Source organism: Anolis carolinensis, chromosome 1, assembly GCF_035594765.1.
Source record: "Anolis carolinensis isolate JA03-04 chromosome 1, rAnoCar3.1.pri, whole genome shotgun sequence".
Lineage (NCBI taxonomy): Eukaryota > Metazoa > Chordata > Lepidosauria > Squamata > Dactyloidae > Anolis > Anolis carolinensis.
In genome coordinates, this window is record NC_085841.1 from 48968819 (window position 1) to 48978711 (window position 9893).

At 37.4% G+C, this 9893-nt stretch overlaps 1 long non-coding RNA gene across 1 annotated transcript in view; it reads left to right on the forward strand.

The window, feature by feature from the left end:
• The window catches only part of mrpl14 (mitochondrial ribosomal protein L14), a 30238-nt gene extending 20590 nt beyond the window's left edge, over positions 1-9648 (forward strand). Inside the window, exons 2-3 of the long non-coding RNA XR_507853.3 lie at positions 401-494; positions 8795-9648. This is a non-coding gene — a long non-coding RNA (mitochondrial ribosomal protein L14). The remainder of the gene's footprint in view (positions 1-400; positions 495-8794) is intronic.
• The last annotated feature ends 245 nt before the right edge of the window (positions 9649-9893 follow it).

Sequence of the window (9893 nt, forward strand, 5' to 3'; positions counted from 1 at the left end):
GCATGGTTAATGAGTGCACTCCCTCTCTCTCACACACAATTATTAATGGGATGAAAGTTGAAAATGCTGCCAGCTGAGGGTGCATCTACACTGCAGATTTAATGTAGTTTGACACCACTAACTGCTATGGCTCAATGCTATGGAATCCTGAAAGTTGTAGTTTGGCAAGACATCAGCACTCTTTGGCATTTCTAAAGTGTATTATATTCTTCTGATTCATGTTGACTTGGATTTGAGGAGGAAATTTTATTGTACAGTACTCCATTGACAACAGAATGTGCATCTTAGGGGCATTTGATCCCTTATGTCAAAATCTCGCTTTTCCCTTGTGTCCCTAAGTTTGTTTGATATTTATAGCAAACCGAAGCCAACAATAATTATTTCTTCTCTTTTTGTCTAGAATTTCCTACCTAAATCCTAATGGCTTTACTGAAAAGGTCCCTGGGATTATTCCTACCACAATTATGTAGAGCAACAAATCAAAGAAATTTCAGGTATTTTATTCCATCGTGACTCATTGTTAATATGGCGTTGTACTTAAGTATATTTTAACAGAATATAAATAAATTGGTTAAAGTGTTTCTATGTAAATCCTCTCTGTTTCTGAAAAAGATACTTTATTTGAAATTGCTATTTTAAAAAGCTATTTTGTTTATTTATTACTAAGTGTATTCTGAATTCTAATTGAAACAGTTATTTGCAAAAACTATTGTTTTAAAATTATAATTATTCAAAAAGTTATTATATGTACGTATGTCATCCATAATTCTTTCCAGAGTGAAGATAAGTGAGGAATGAAAGGTTTATCTGCATATTTTTGGATGTCAGATTAATGCAAAAAGTGGTGAAACGGGAACAGTAAAAATAGCATTAATAAATGATAATATTTCTGGCTGCTTCTATAAAAAAGGCACCCCTGTGTCAAAAGAGACAAGGGTGTTTCATAGAAATTTGTTTTAATTCCTGCTACAGTTGATACATAACTGGAAGACTAAAGTATTGTGGTTTTCTCTAATTTTGATGTTGTGTAACACAGGAAGACAATTTCCACAGATGGGAAGTCTAATGCTTTTTTGCGGTATCACTAAAGGCCAAAGCTGTCGTCTTGGTTTCTGTGTGATAAACCTGGTGTTGGCCACCTTCTCCTACCAAATTGCAAATCAAGGCCAGAAATAAACAAGCAGTGTTTGAGCTGGGACAAGAAGGGGAAGAAGCAAAACAAAATTGGGGTTTTGTGGAAATATCTTTTCTTCCTTGCTTATTGTTCAACATCTCCTTCAAGAGTGGTCTTCGTAAATAATATTTTTAAAGCATAGGTGTGAACTTTTCACTAAAGATTTACAACTCTGTAAGTGGTTGCTGACACATAGGCCTTGTGTGCGTACATTAATACTATCAATAGAAATTGTGTGCATACAGGGACCAGACGTGTTTTGAATTTCAGATTTTTTTCAGATTTTAGAATTATGAACGTACACAAAGAGATATCTTGGAGATGCCACTCAAGTATAAATTTAGGTTTCATATGCCCTATAGCCTGAGGGTAATTTTATATACAATTTAAATGTAATTTTGTTCATGAAATAGGTTTTTTGTGCATTGGACTATCAAAAAGCAAAGGTGTCACTCTCTCAGCCACCCATGTGAATCATTTTGGAGCATTTTGGATTTCTGGATACAGGAAACTCAATATCTATTCCTATAGTGTTTAAGATTACAATATGCTATTGTACACAAAAGTACTGGAAATTACCATGATGGAGAAGTTACCTGTAGCCCTCCAGATATTCTTGGATTGGAACTCCCATCAGTTCTAGATATACAGTCTATCAACACGAAGAAATTCCTTGTTATGTGGATCTATTCTTACAGTTCTACCTGGTAAAAGGAGAGCTTGACTTGGATTCTTATCCTTCTTCATATTTTGCTCATTTAAAAATAAATACGCAAATAGAAGCAAACAGGTTCAATCACAGGCACCCCCAGTTTAAAAGACTCTTAAGTATATAGTCAAAGAAAGATTTTGCAAACGCCACTGCTATTTAGTTAATAGTACCAAGTTACCGGAATCTGTGTTAGCTTTTGGTGCTCATTTATATTCCATCAAATCCAGATGGTTATGTGACCTTTCTTCCCCCATTCCTCCTTTGGCATTTAGTATGCTTCTCTAGAAGACAGTTTGTGCCAAATACTTCACCTTCAAGAGGGAACAAAGACCCTTGACTTTTGTGTTTTTGCCATTATATGAGTTCTTTAAAGAATGAGAAAGTTCCTGAGAGAAAGGTTGGCTATTCAAGAACTTCTTGAGTGTTTTTCCCCCAACAAAATGGGGACATACCCCAGATGGGATGAGGCAATTATATTGTGCAGAATTTTGTTTACACAGGTGAGTGTTTCTGAGGCAGTGTACCTAAGCTGAATATGGGAACAATATATTATGGAAAATTCCCATAAGTAATATTTTATCTTCCGCAGTATATGGCAATTCTTGTACATAGATACATTTTAGATCTTTAACTCCATGGTGACTCCAGGTTGCCTCTTTGCCTATTGCACTGAAAGCCTGATGTAGGAAAATAGGGAGCCATCATACTGAGGTTCACCTGTAGTCCATATAACTCCATACTGTCTACACCAGGGGTCCCCAAACTAAGGCCCGGGGGCCGGATGCGGCCCTCCAAGGTCATTTACCTGGCCCCCGCCCTCAGTTTTATAATATAATATTTTTATATCATTTTAAATAATATAATATATTGTATATACATATAAATGTTATACAATATAATACTAATAATACCATATAATAATATTAATTATATATTATATATTAAATGTAATATTACTAATAATAATATGGTATAGTTCAATATAGTAATATATAATGCTAATATTGTGCTATGCTAATAATATAATATATTGTATGTACATACAGCTGCTCTGAGTCCCCTTCGGGGTGAGAAGGGCGGGATATAAATGTAATAAATAAATGCAGTAAATGAATGAATAAATAAATAATTTTAGACTTAGGCTTGCCCAAAGTCTGACATGACTTGAAGGCACACAACAACAACAATCCTAATTAACTTGACTATCTCATTGGCCAGAAGCAGGCCCACACTTCCCATTGAAAACCTGATAGGTTTATGTTGGTTACAATTGTTTTCATTGTTGTTGTTGTTTTGCACTACAAATAAGACATGTGCAGTGTGCATAGGAATTTGTTGGTTTTTTCCCCTCCAAATGATAATTCGGCCCCTCCACAGTCTGAAGGATTGTGAACCGGCCCTCTGCTTTAAAAGTTTGAGGACCTCTGGTCTACACAGTCTTCTGTAACCTCATGCTGCTCCAACCCTTCACATTTCGAATTTCCACCAATGTTTACTGTTATCTGGAGCTAATGGGAATTAAACTGGAGACATCTGGACTTGTGAATATTAATAGAAAATGAACAGGTTTTTCTCTCAGCCCATCCTTGAGATCCGAGGGGCTGAACCTGGGAGTGTTGTTCTGTGTGATCCCGCATTTGAGCTGTGGTCGTCTAAGCTCTAAGGGTCAAACTTTTTTGTACTGTCTTAGTCTGTATCTTACAAATTCTTTATCTTATGGAAGCAGACAGCATGTCAACCAAGGTCAGCATTTTCAGCCAGCCTCTGGGGTTCTGTTGTGTTGTTGAAATGTACCGCAGTCAATCTGTTTTCCATTTTGGAATGACAGCTGTTGAGTTTCTTTGAATAGAAATGACAACAGTGTGTTGGCCATCTGAAGCCATACAACTTTCGGTCTTTATTACTATTTTTGAAGGATAAAGTTCACTAATTGGAGAGTGGGCCTATGACTATACAGTAGTTGCTAAATTTGGCCATCATGGTTTCTTACACCAAGAAAGCCATTGTCTTGGTTCAATGATATATAAAACATAAACTACACAACCAAGAGGCTTGGTTGTTATGGGTGTTTATTTTCCTGTACAGAGCATGTGAAATGGGTTAAAGCAAGGAACAAACTCAGGTTTGCTAAAGAGGTTAAAAACAACAAAGGGGCTTTTTTTGTTCTACGTTCAAACCAAAGGAGGAATTAGTAGGGTCACTGCATGGAGAAGATAGTGAAATGTTAACAAGGGACTGGGAAAAAGAAGATTTACTCATCTTCTTTTCCTCAGCCTTCTCTCAAAAGGAAAACAGTGCTCATTCTGGTGGAAATGGAGCAAGTGGACAGTAGGGGAGATGCAGCACAGAACAGGTAAGGAGGTAGTGTAATAGTACAGCAATATCTGGCTTCTCTAAATGAATTTAGTCATTCATGGCCAGATAAGCTATGTCCAAGGGGTGTTAAAGAACTGTCAGAAGCTATCTCAGAAGCACTGGCAATAATATTTGGAAATTCCTGGAGACCAAGTTGTCCAAATTTTCAAAAAATAAAAGGGGTGAAAGTGGGGGAAAGGACAGAAACACTGCCCAGTCAGTCTGAAGGAAATATGTTAGTGCAGATCATTCTGTAAGCACTTAGAAAGAAATGTCATAATAACTAAAGGGCATTTTTAATAAATAAAAATAAAGATAATTTAAAACACAGTGAATGTACCATATATACTTGAGAATCAGCCAAGTTTTCAGCCCCTTTTTAGGGCTGAAAAAGCCCCTCTCGGCTTATACTTGAGTGAGGGTCCTGGCCGACTTATATTCGGGTTGGGTTATACTCGAGTATATAGGTAATCAGAGTTGAATAGACTTATCTTATTAAAATCTTATTATTATCTTAAATTACAGTTTTACGTAAATATTCAAAAACATTTAACCTACGGATGACTCAATTAATGTAATTTTGGGTATATATTTTTATTTTTGAAATTTATCAGTAGCTTCTCCATTTCTTACCCTCGTCTTATACTTGATCAGTAAGTTTTCCCAGTTTTTTGTGGTAAAATTAGGTGCCTTATACTTGGGTTGACTTATACTTGAGTATATACGGTACTATGGCAATACTGTGATACATGCATATTTGTGTCATGTTCTGCTGCAACTTTGGCAAAGCATTTCTTTAAGAAAATAAACAATGATCACTTTGGAAGAGGGTCATAAAGGAATATCTTCAACAAAATGACAGTTATTCTAGATACTGTATTTTATCGGATAATAGTCGCCACCACATAATAGTCGCACCTATTCATTCATTTTTGGGTACCAAAAATTCTATTTTTGTTTTTCTGGCATACTAGTCACACACCCCTTTTGGACTGATTTTTCCTTCCTTCCTTCTTTCTCCAAAGGCAGTTTAATTACTATAAAATAGAGATCTCTGAAGATGCACTCTTCCCTCCTCCCTTCTTTGGAGAATGGCGGAAGAAGGGACAATCCCAGTTCCAGTTACCTCCATTTCAAGTTTTTTCAACTGTCTTGCCTCAGAGCATGAAGAAAGAAGAGAAGTGTGGAGACCTCCATTTTATAATTCTTAAACTGTTTTGCCTTTGGAGAAGGAAGGAAGGAAGGAAGGAAGGAAGGAAGGAAGGAAGGAAGGAAGGAAGGAAGGAAGGAAGGAAGGAAGGATCAATCCCAAATGGCTCTGCAATTTTAAAAAATAGAAACTGAGCTGTTTGTTTGAGGAGGAAAAATTGTGACTATTATGTGATTGACTCTGGTATTGGCAATGATGTTGAGCAATTGATTTTTTCTTGGACTTGCAAAAAAAATGTGATCAATGTGGAGAAGAGCCATTTATGTTGCCTTCAACAGGGTACAAATGTAACATAGTAATAAGATGCAAAAATATGGTGTCTGCTTTTTTTTAAAAAAAAAACAACAACAAGTGTATAAAGAAGTCCTGTTGCCTGTTAGTGTCTGCCATCTCAACCTGAATGTCTTCCAATTAAGTTCTGTTGTGATACCTGTTTTCACTATAAATAATTGCCTTTACTTACTGAGCAGAGATTTTTCCTTTCTAATCCAATTCTCTGAAGTGTAAGGCCATAAAAAATGAAAAATCATCTTCAGAAAACCTGTCAGACCAGTATCTAATTAGCAGTTCTCCCTTGTGAAGAATTAACCTTATAGTACAAAGCTGATTGCAAATTCTCTTTAAGTCTACTAAGTGTCAGGTATGGTAATTTATGAATACGTTTTGCTCGCCTTTTCCACGGTGTTCTGTCATTTAGTGTTAAAAATGTATTGCTAAAAAAGAAGCAGCTTTCCGGAAATGACTAAGATTTCCTGGTGTGCCTTTATTCTGTGGATTTGTTTTGCTTTTAAAGAAAGCAGCTTTAGTCATATTTAATATACGAGTAGTAAAGCACAGTGGAAGTCATTTGGTAACTACTCAGAAGTCATTTTGAGAGTTAATGGTGCAATTCTTTGTACGCCTACTCAGAAGTAAACCCCATTGAGTTCTACTGTTTTTTCTCCTAGGGCAGAGTGTATAGGGCTGTAGTCTGATTTCTCTCGGCCCAATTCCTCTTTGTAACTTTAGGGAAAGGGAAACAAATCTAGAAGAACCTGTATGACTGGTATTTTATCAGCACCAGTCAGACTTCATAATGGATTTCTTCTTATTGCCCCCCCCTGAATTTTATTGTGAAACGCTTCTTAAAATATTCTCCAGTTTCTTTATCAGATAAGGAAAGATTATCTGTAACAGATAAGGAAAGGTGTGAAAACTACAGTTTTACACATTAAAACAGTTGTGTACTTTGACATCCTCACCATAGCAATTGCTGATGGTTTGTATTTAATACTAGCATATATACCCAGTGTTGCTCAGGTTAGGTATTTTGTACTCATTGTTCATATTTTATTTTATGAATGATGTATACCCATATAACGGAATCTTTTATAAAAACCCACCTGCCCAAGATCTAGTCAGACTGCAGTTCCCATGGCTACAGATCTGGCCAGCTGGAACTGCCACCAGTTTCAAATTTGTCCAAGTCGAACTCCCATCAACCCTATATCTGACTGGCTACAAATCCCATCAGCTTTAGGTGTGGCCAGGCTTCAACTGCCATCACTCTGAGATATAGCTGGGTTGTATTTCAGGGATCTCCTCTTAATTGGCTAAATGGTTCAGCCTTGTTGTTGGGTTGCAGCTTCTATTATCCCCAGCCAGCTTAGCTAAGGGGTAAGGATGTTGAGAGATGTAGCCTGGCAAATAGACTGAGCTGTCAGATTGATTAGGAGTAGAGCGGTGCCTTTGGTTGTGGGTAGGAATTGCATGGCTCTCAAGATGTGGGTGGACTCCAGCTTCTATCATCCGCTATCACCCCTTCCAAACCCACCAGTAATTTAAGTTAAATCATGAAAGATATTTGTGCCAAATTTGGTCCTGATCCATCAACCGATCTAGTAGCCTTTGTGGCTCAAACAAACACACATAATTTGAGTTATATATATAGAGAGATAAATAAATATAAATATAGCTAGGGATTTGATGGATACCTTTGACTCTTGCAGAAGTTTTTTTTAACTGACTGTGGGCTTTATTTTCTTTTTATTCATCATCATCATCCTATTTTGGTTGCCTTTTAAACATTTAATTTTAAGTGCTTCTAACTTTTGTAGTATCTATTAATTTTTGTTGTATTGTATTGTAAAATTACCAACAGTAAAATTTCCAAGCAGCTTTAAATAAAACTTTAAAGTGTTTGTGGATGGGTGTGTAGTACTACAGCCCTACAGTCTGCAAATATACAGAATGGGGGACGCCTGGCTCGACAGCAGTACGTGTGAAAAAGATTTTGGAGTCCTCATGAATAACAAGTTAAACATGAGCCTACAATGTGATGCGGCGTTAAAAAAGGCCAATGGGATTTTGGCCTGCATAAATAGGAATATAGTGTCTAGATCCAGGGAAGTCATGCTACCCCTCTATTCTGTCTCGGTCAGACCACACCTGGAATAGTGTCCAATTCTGGGCACTGCATTTGAAGGGAGATGTTGACAAGCTGGAAAGTTTTCAGAGAGTGACTACAATGATTAAGGGTCTGGAGAACAAGCCCTATGAGGAGCAGCTTAAAGAGCTGAGCATGTTTAGCCAGCAGAAGAGAAGGCTGAGAGGAGACATGATAGCCATGTATAAATATGTGAGGGGAAGCCATAGGGAGGAGGGGGAAAGCCTGTTTTCTGCTGCCCTGGAGGCTAGGACGCGGAACAATGGCTTCAAACTACAGGAAAGGAGATTCTACCTGAACATTAGGTAGAGCTTTCTCACTGTGAGAGCTGTTTGGCAGTGGAACTCCCTGGCCCGGAGTATGGTAGAGGCTTCTTTAGAGGCCTTTAAGCAGAAGCTAGATGGCTATCTGTCAGGGATGCTTTGAATATGATTTTCCTTCATCTTGGCAGGGGGTTGGACTGGATGGCCCGTGAGGTCTCTTCCAACCCTATGATTCTATGATTCTATACTTCCTCTACATTTGCGGACTTGTTTATTCACAGATGAAAAATCTTCTTTCTAAGAATCTCATTCTCCAGTGTGACTGTTGTCAATTCCTTCCAGTCTTGTTGGAGGATTTAGAGATTTCTAAAGAGAACACTTCTCTAGGAATCTCATAAATTCTCCGGTGTGACTCTGTAATCAGCTTCCAGCAGATAGTGACCATAGATTTGTGCTGGAAGATCTAAAAATTCTTGGAGAGGTGTTTCTTCAAGTAAAAATATAGCCATTTCTTTATTTGCAGGCCCTATGCCCTAATCCTCGTAAGAGGGGATGGCTGACTGTATTTGTAATACTGTATGTTTCTTAACCTAGTGTTCTAGAACTGGGTTTATTTCTGCAGAGCATGTGTCTAACATTGTTTCTCTTTTCCCAGCCTCAGCGGACTCTGTGGTGCCATACAGAAGATGACCCGCGTCCGAGTGGTAGATAACAGTGCCTTGGGAAACACACCCTACCATCGGCCTCCAAAATGCATCCATGTCTACAACAAAAATGGAGTGGGCAAAGTAGGTGACAAAATCCTGCTAGCTATCAAAGGGGAAAAGAAAAAAGCCTTAATTGTTGGTCACAAGATGCCCGGTCCTCGTATGACCCCCAGGTTTGATTCAAACAATGTGGTGCTTATTGAAGATAACGGGAACCCGGTTGGGACGAGGATCAAAACGCCAATACCCTCCTTTCTTCGGAAACGGCAAGACTTCTCGAAGATATTGGCCATTGCCCAGAATTTTGTGTGACAAGCAAGGCAGTTGTAATGTATCATCTTAACAAATGACATTTTTTCAGTTTGATTTCTCCAAATTTTGAGGAATTAAAATGAAATAAATCTGAGATGTCTTTGTAGTGGTACGTGAACTAAAAGACTGTTACTAAAAGTTCTGTTCAAGGATATATTGTTCCTTTTTTTTTTTGCAAGAGTTGTTCTAACATGGTATAATTTAAGTTCAGGTTGTCAGTCCACTGTTTTTATTGGCATGATGGCTTTCTCAGCCTTTATTCTTTTGTGATATTTCATATTGTTTATACAAACTTTGTCCAGGCTGTTGCCAGCAAAAGCAACTTCCCAAAACAGAAAAAAGGATAGTATGAGGAAATATTGATGTTATGGTTTCAATAAAGAGGAACAGAAAAGTTGGAGAAGAGAAAAAACACAGTTGTGTTCCCATTGTGCTCCTTTGTGTTTTTATCAATACTTTAAAATAAAAACACTCTCTAATTTTTCCAGTATCAGTTTCCTTGGTATTTTAATGATTGTATTTATTGTACTTTTATTTGTTTATTTAAAGTATTTCTGTATTGTCTTCCAGCCCACAAGGGCTCCTTGGGTGATGAACAAATAAAAGCCAAATAAAACAAAGAAACAATAAAAAGATTAAAAGCAGTCTAAAAACTTCTAAAGGAAGTTTCAAACTTTGAATACCATGCAGAACAACACTATTTAGTGGCCTGCCAAGATGCTTAAAGGAGATGGG